An 8,679-nucleotide genomic window follows, 5' to 3' on the forward strand; every position below is an offset into this window, starting at 1 on the left:
AAGAGCTATAAAGAACTCTGAATGGAGATGTAAATATTAGAGTGCTTTCTATTAAAAGGAATCATTCAATATTTGGGAAACCCATGAAACGAGAAGACAAAGATATGATGTGACTAGAATAAAAAAGTGAATTTAGTAGGGAACATTTCTAGAAATCCCATGAGATTATCACCTTTAAATGTAGTGAGAATTTTGAGAAATTATTTAATTAAATAAAATTATTTAACGTTTGTTGAAGGCTGGCTTTAAGGAATTAAGAGTAACTTTCCTCAATAGCCATATATATCTTGTATATGGTTAAACTTTATCATTCCTGCTTATGAAACACACATGCCAAGCATTGTTTTTGGTTCTCTACTCACAAAACAAAATTGTATCAAAAATTCACTTGGGGTAAAAAACTTTTTCCTAACATTTAAATAAAAGAGCAATCAGACTTTCTGTACTAAATACTTATTCCACTGCATCCTGAATATTTATCAACTATATACTTACTTTGAAAAATGCCTAGAAATATGGCAATAAAAATGCAGCTAGTAAAAAGTCTTCAAAATCCACAAACACAATATTCATCATAAGATAGGGATTCAGCTCTAAATCCTTGGCATGTAAATTTAATACAGGCAGGAAGATAGAGAATATGAGCAACTCTCCAGCCTGTCTCCTGGTTCATTCTCCTACCTGATTGACTGTTCAAATCCACAGTTAAGAAGGCGTCTCAGGTCGACATTCCTGAAAAGTAAATAGTAGAAAAAATTATGAAAAAACAGAGTAGAAATGTATTTGATGTGATCATTTATTTTGGAATTACAGTATAAGATCTTCATCATCCGAAACATCTTTTTTCTAAAATTTTGCCTGTCTTTTATGATCCACAGATCTTTAGATATACAAACCCTGCGACAGAGTGTCCCTGGGGTTAGGGAGGATTACTGAAAGAATAAACAAGCTACCTTTCTATACTTGCAATATAAGAAAATTCTCCTTGGAGGATTCCTATCTTGAGTTCTATTTTTTTCATTGGTCCTGTTTTCTTTCCTTATTATCTTTCTCTCTCAGTTTCAGAACCATAGACAGTACAGTTTCAAGAGCCTCAGGAATTCTTAAACTACCTTTCATTTGCTGGGACAGAGGGATATTCTTTCTTGTCTTGGGGACTTCCCTGGAAAAACTTTGTATAAAATATTAGGAAATTGGGCAATGACAGTTAAGGAATGAGGGCCAGTCATATCCCATGGATCCATACAGAAAGATGATTATCTTTTAAATATTCTACTAATTTATTACTGTGATTCTATGAAAAAAAAAAAAAAGAAGAGGGAGAAGTAGTATTGCTTTTGTTCTTTCTAAATCTGACTCTTCACTGTTAGTGATAATGTTAAAATATTTTCTTTAATTTTGGGATTCCCAAAATTCATATTTCTCTCTAAGAGAATGAGGCTGGTCTCTCCAAAGTGCCTTCACTTCTTGCTGTATCCTTTGGGTTCAGTTGCTCAAGTCACATCTGACCCTTCAGGCCACATTGGACCCAGCAGTCTCCTCTGTCCATGGGATTTCCCCAGCAAGAATACTGGAGCGGGTTGTCATGCCCTCCTCCAGGGGTCTTCCCGACCTAGGGCTCAAAGCTGTGTTTCCTACATTGCAGGCAGGTTCTTTACCTGCTGGGCCATTGGGGGAAGCCCTGCTGTATCTTTGGTGCAAAAGTAATCGTGGTTTTTGCATTGTTGTTTGATATTGTAATGCTTTCTTAAATTAGTGTCCTCAGCTGGTAAAGAATCTGCCTGCAATGCAGGAGACCTGGGTTTGATCCCTGGATTGGGAAGATACCCTGGAGAAGGGAAAGGCTACCCAGTCCAGTATTCTGGTCTGGAGAATTCCAAATAAATAAACATTTAGCACTGGAAAGTTTTAGTTGTAGTCAATTCTTTTCCTATAAAAGTATTATTTATATTCAGAATTTACCTTGATACATTCTTTATGGATTGATTGTTGTATCTAAAGACATTGATATTTTAAAAAATATTTAAAGCTGAATTCACTTTACTTTTTCATTTTAATGTTTAATGTAGAAAATTTTAAACATTCAGAAAAATACAGACAGTGGTGTAAAAACTTTTCTGTAGCTATCATCTTGCTTTGACATCAACATTTTGCCAATATTGTGCCAAATATCTAGCATTCCTTTTTTTCTGGAATAATTTAAAGAAAGTTTTAGACATTGTGTATGTATTATGTTATATGAACTATGTAATCATGTGTTCCAAATGTAAATATTTATTATATTCTCAAATTTATTAAGACATTTTTATAAAAGATATCCACCATGCCATTATGATACTTCCCGCAATTATCAACATAGCATGAAGACACAAAGAAATAGAAGATTCTGAAAAATGAGGCATTAAAAATAAAAAAAATGCATAGAACCAGTTTCCACTCTCTTATTCATGGTGATGGTACTGGCAGTATTGATGGGGAAAGAACTGATGATGGTAATTTGTAAGATTATGCTAATGACAAAAAGATGATACTGACTATAGTAAAACTGATGGTGAGAATCTTCATTATTAAACCAGTGATAGCCATGGAAATGATGGTCAAAATGGTGGTAATATAAGAACAGATGCTTAAGTTTCAATACTATTAGTGTTATAAGTCAACTTTAAAGAACAGCTCAGGGCTTTCTATTTTGTTCCATTGATCTATATTTCTGTCTTTGTGCCAGTACCATACTGTCTTGATAACTGTGGCTTTGTAGTAGAGCCTGAAGTCAGGTAGGTTGATTCCTCCAGTTCCATTCTTCTTTCTCAGGATCGCTTTGGCTATTCGAGGTTTTTTGTATTTCCATACAAATTGTGAAATTATTTGTTCTAGCTCTGTGAAGAATACTGCTGGTAGCTTGATAGGGATTGCATTGAATCTATAAATTGCTTTGGGTAGTATACTCTTTTTCACTATATTGACTCTTCCAATCCATGAACATGATATATTTCTCCATCTATTAGTGTCCTCTTTAATTTCTTTCACCAGTGTTTTATAGTTTTCTATATATAGGTCTTTAGTTTCTTTAGGTAGATATATTCCTAAGTATTTTATTCTTTCCGTTGCAATGGTGAATGGAATTCTTTCCTTAATTTCTCTTTCTGTTTTCTCATTATTAGTGTATAGGAATGCAAGGGATTTCTGTGTGTTGATTTTATATCCTGCAACTTTACTATATTAATTGATTATTTCTAGTAATTTTCTGGTGGAGTCTTTAGGGTTTTCTATGTAGAGGATCATGTCATCTGCAAATAGTGAGAGTTTTACTTCTTCTTTTCCAATTTGGATTCCTTTTATTTCTTTTTCTTCTCTGATTGCTGTGGCCAAAACTAACAAAACTATGTTGAATAGTAATGGTGAAAGTGGGCACCCTTGTCTTGTTCCTGACTTCAGAGGAAATGCTTTCAATTTTTCACCATTGAGGGTAGTGTTTGCTGTGGGTTTGTCATATATAGCTTTTATTATGTTGAGGTATGTTCCTTCTATTCCTGCTTTCTGGAGAGTTTTTATCATAAATGGGTGTTGAATTTTGTCAAAGGCTTTCTCTGCATCTATTGAGATAATCATGTGGCTTTTATTTTTCTATTTGTTAATGTGGTGTATTACATTGATTGATTTGCGGATGTTGAAGAATCCTTGCATCCCTGGGATAAAGCCCACTTGGTCATGGTGTATGATCTTTTTAATGTGTTGTTGGATTCTGATTGCTAGAATTTTGTTAAGGATTTTTGCATCTATGTTCATCAGTGATATTGGCCTGTAGTTTTCTTTTTTTGTGGGATCTTTGTCAGGTTTTGGTATTAGGGTGATGGTGGCCTCATAGAATGAGTTTGGAAGTTTACCTTCCTCTGCAATTTTCTGGAAGAGTTTGAGCAGGATAGGTGTTAGCTCTTCTCTAAATTTTTGGTAGAATTCAGCTGTGAAGCCGTCTGGACCTGGGCTTTTGTTTGCTGGAAGATTTTTGATTACAGTTTCAATTTCCGTGCTTGTGATGAGTCTGTTAAGATTTTCTATTTCTTCCTGGTCGAGTTTTGGAAAGTTGTACTTTTCTAAGAATTTGTCCATTTCTTCCACATTGTCCATTTTACACGCACATATGGACACCTTATCTTTGACAAAGGAGGCAAGAATATACAATGGATTAAAGACAATCTCTTTAACAAGTGGTGCTGGGAAATCTGGTCAACCACTTGTAAAAGAATGAAACTAGAACACTTTCTAACACCATACACAAAAATAAACTCAAAATGGATTAAAGATCTAAATGTAAGACCAGAAACTATAAAACTCCTAGAGGAGAACATAGGCAAAACACTCTCTGACCTACATCACAGCAGGATCCTCTATGACCCACCTCCCAGAATATTGGAAATAAAAGCAAAAATAAACAAATGGGACCTAATTAACCTTAAAAGCTTCTGCACATCAAAGGAAACTATTAGCAGGGTGAAAAGACAGCCTTCAGAATGGGAGAAAATAATAGCAAATGAAGCAACTGACAAACAACTAATCTCAAAAATATACAAGCAACTTCTACAGCTCAACTCCAGAAAAATAAATGACCCAATCAAAAAATGGGCCAAAGAACTAAATAGACATTTCTCCAAAGAAGACATACAGAGGGCTAACAAACACATGAAAAGATGCTCAACATCACTCATTATCAGAGAAATGCAAATCAAAACCACTATGAGGTACCATTTCACACCAGTCAGAATGGCTGCGATCCAAAAGTCTACAAGCAATAAATGCTGGAGAGAGTGTGGAGATAAGGGAATCCTCTTACACTGTTGGTGGGAATGAAAACTAGTACAGCCACTATGGAGAACAGTGTGGAGATTCCTTAAAAAACTGGAAATAGAACTGCCTTATGATCCAGCAACCCCACTGCTGGGCATACACACTGAGGAAACCAGAAGGGAAAGAGACACGTGTACCCCAATGTTCATCGCAGCACTGTTTATAATAGCCAGGACATGGAAGCAACCTAGATGTCCATCAGCAGATGAATGGATAAGAAAGCAGTGGTACATATACACAATGGAGTATTACTCAGCCATTAAAAAGAATACATTTGAATCAGTTCTAATGAGGTGGATGAAACTGGAGCCTATTATACAGAGTGAAGTAAGCCAGAAGGAAAAACACCAATACAGTATGCTAACGCATATATATGGAATTTAGAAAGATGGTAACAATAACCCTGTGTACGAGACAGCAAAAGAGACACTGATGTATAGAACAGTCTTATGGACTCTATGGGAGAGGGAGAGGGTGGGAAGATTTGGGAGAATGGCATTGAAACACGTAAAATATCATGTATGAAACGAGATGCCAGTCCAGGTTCGATGCACCATACTGGATGCTTGGGGCTAGTGCACTGGGACGACCCAGAGGGATGGTATGGGGAGGGAGGAGGGAGGAGGGTTCAGGATGGGGAACACATGTATACCTGTAGCAGATTCATTTTGATATTTGGCAAAACTAATACAATACTGTAAAGTTTAAAAATAAAATAAAATTTAAAAAAATATATAAAGAACAGCTCATCCAATCCACTCTTAAGTATATTATTTTTAGCTAATATACCTAATTATTTATATTATAATATATATTGTATTCATATATACATGAGAAGGAAATGGCAACCACCTCCAGTATTCTTGCCTGGAGAATACCATAGACAGAGGAGCCTGGAGGGCTACAGCCCATGGGGTTGCAACAGTCCCACATGACTTAGCAACTAAACCACCACAACCTGAAATGGGCTTCCCTAGTGGCTCAGACTGCAAAGAATCTGCCTGCAAATGCAGGAAACCCAGATTCAATCCTTGTGTCAGAAAGATCCTCTGAAGAAGGGAATGGCAACTCACTCCAGTACTCTTGCCATGGACAAGAGGAGCCTGATGAGCTACAGTCCATAGGGTTACAAAGAATCAGACACAACTGAGTGACTAACAATTTCACTTTGACATATTACTGACATATTTTGATATAATAATATAGATAATATATAAACCTAAATCTAGCAGTTAAAAGGGTTCTAGAAATTAGTTCTAATTCCTGTTTAGTGCTCTTTACACTATAGCATAACATACTGTGCAATGGCCTTGGTGTTAACTGACTTGGTGTTTATCAGTGTGGTGGTGGAGAGTGTGTGTTTTTTTTTTTTCCCCTAAATACTTGTTTATGGGATTATTCCTAATGCCATGAACACTTTTCAGGAACTCTTCACATCCTTATTTCTCAGACTATAAGTGAAAGGATTGAGAGTGGGGGTTACCAGGGCATACATGATAGCAGCACCCAGCTCCCCAGAGGCATGAGAAGCTGATGGGGACTTCAGGTAGGTGGCAAAGACTGAGATGTAGAAGAGGATGACCATGGAGAGGTGGGAACTGCATGTGGCCAGGGCTTTCTTTTTGCCCTATGCTGAGGGGACCTAAGCTACAACAAGGAAAATATGGGCATAGAAGCTTATGATGCAGAGGAGGGGGCCGATTCCTAAGAGTCCTGTCAGAACCATCATCAGGTCCTCATTGAGGTGGGTATCAGAGCAGGAAAACCTTAAGAGTGGGCTGAAATCTCCCCAAAGTGGGGAATTCTGAGATTAGTATAGAATGATAGTTGGGTTAGCATCAAGGTTTGGATCAAAGAGTCGGAGTGGGCCACTCCCCATGACCCACCCCCCAGCAGCCCACATCTGCAAGGAGTCATTAGGCATGGGTAGTGCAGAGGATCGCAGATGGCAGCATAGTGGCTGATTGCTGTGGCCATCAAAAACAGACTGTCCATTAGCAAAAAGTGCAAAGAAATTTAATTGGGCCAGACACTCAGAGAAGATCAATCTGCTGCTGGTCCACAGTGCCTCTAGGGTTTGGGGGGCTGTGGTGGTAGTGAAGCAGAGGTCGACCAGGGAGAGCTGGCTGAGGAAGTACATGGGGGTGTGGAGGTGGATGTCAGCAACAATAGCCAGCAACAGTGGTGAGTTTCCTAAGAGACTCAGCAAGTAGAGGCCCAGGAAGAGACCAAAGAGGAGTTGTGGTTTGTCTGTGTCACTGGACAGTCCTGAGAGGACAAAGTCAGGGTTCCTGCTGCGGTTCATTTCTGGTCTTGATGGGCTACAAGAAAAGAATCAGCATGAAGAGGATTTACTCAGTTAGCTGCTGCTGCTGCTAAGTCACTTCAGTCGTGTCCAACTCTGTGCAACCCCATAGACGGCAGCCCACCAGGCTCCTCCATCCCTGGGATTCTCCGAGCAAGAACACTGGAGTGGGTTGCCATTTCCTTCTCCAGTGCATGAAAGTAAAAAGTGAAAGTGAAGCTGCTCAACCGTGTCCAACTCTTAGTGACCCCACGGACTGCAGCCTACCAGGCTCCTCTGTCCATAGGATTTTCCAGGCAAGAGTACTGGAGTGGGGTGCCATTGCCTTCTCCCACTCAGTTAGCTGCAGATGGATAAAACCTTGGATCCTTTCTCTTGGCGATGGGTTTTACTTATACTACCAATGGGAAGAATGGATAAACAAAATAACAGTGGGGAAGACAAGAGGTGTACCTCACAAAAGATGGTCAAATTAAGGAGACATCAAGGTAAGAGAATGAGAGAAACAACAGAGATTCCCTGGAGGTATTAAAGTGTAAAGGGTTTTCTGAATGATACTTTGTATAATTGGTGATTTAACTACTTGCTTGTTAATCTGTTTTCTTCACAGAATCATGAATCTTTTAAGGCAGAGGCTGTGTTTCAGTATCTAGCTTAATGCCTGACACATAGAAGGGGCTCAATAAATACCTACCCACCTACACATTCAGTATCCTCCTAACTGTTTTCACAAGGCTCATGCCCCATCCAATACATTCTCCATACTATGGTCTTTTCAAAAAAGAAGATCTCATCATGTCACTTCATTGTTTAAAAAATGAGTCTCTACATACAAATGGGCAATAGGTGCATGAAAAGATGCTCAGCATTGCTAATTATTAGAGAAATGCAAATCAAAACTACAATGAGGTACCACTTTACTTGAGTAAGAATGCCCACCATTAAAAAGTCTACAAGGGAGGAGCTAAGATGGCAGAGGAATAGGACGGGGAGACCATTTTCTCCCCCACAAATTCATCAAAAGAACGTTTAAACGCCGAGTAAATTCCACAAAACAACTTCTGAAAGCCAGCAGAGGACATCAGGCACCCAGAAAAGCAGCCCATTGTCTTCGAAAGGAGATAGGAAAAAAAATAAAAGACAAAAAAAGAGACAAAAGAGGGAGGGAGAGTTCTGTCCCGGGAAGGGAGTCTTAAAAAGAGAGAAGTTTCCAAACACCAGGAAACACTATCACTGCTGAGTCTGTGCCGAGCCTTGGAAGCACAGAGGGCAACATAACAGGGAGGAAAAATAAATAAACAATTAAAACCCACAGATTATGAGCCCAACGGTAACTCCCCCAGCGGAGAAGCAGTGCAGACGTCTGCACCCGCCACTAGCAAGCGGGGGCTGGGCAGGGAGGCATGGGCTGCATTGCTTAGAGTAAGGATCTGGCCAGAATGCTCCAAGCACTATCTGAGTGAACTAACTTGGGCTAGCAAACCAGACTGTGGGATAACTACCACGCGAAAAGCCAGCCCTAACCTAAGACA

General features: G+C 38.9%; 1 pseudogene; it reads right to left on the reverse strand.

The window, feature by feature from the left end:
- Nucleotides 1-6,262: 6,262 nt before the first annotated feature.
- LOC133235891 (olfactory receptor 7C2-like) lies at nt 6,263-7,147 on the reverse strand (annotated as a pseudogene).
- Between the last annotated feature and the right edge of the window lie 1,532 nt (nt 7,148-8,679).

This window comes from Bos javanicus, chromosome 23 (genome assembly GCF_032452875.1).
Source record: "Bos javanicus breed banteng chromosome 23, ARS-OSU_banteng_1.0, whole genome shotgun sequence".
In the NCBI taxonomy this organism is placed as follows: Eukaryota; Metazoa; Chordata; class Mammalia; order Artiodactyla; family Bovidae; genus Bos; species Bos javanicus.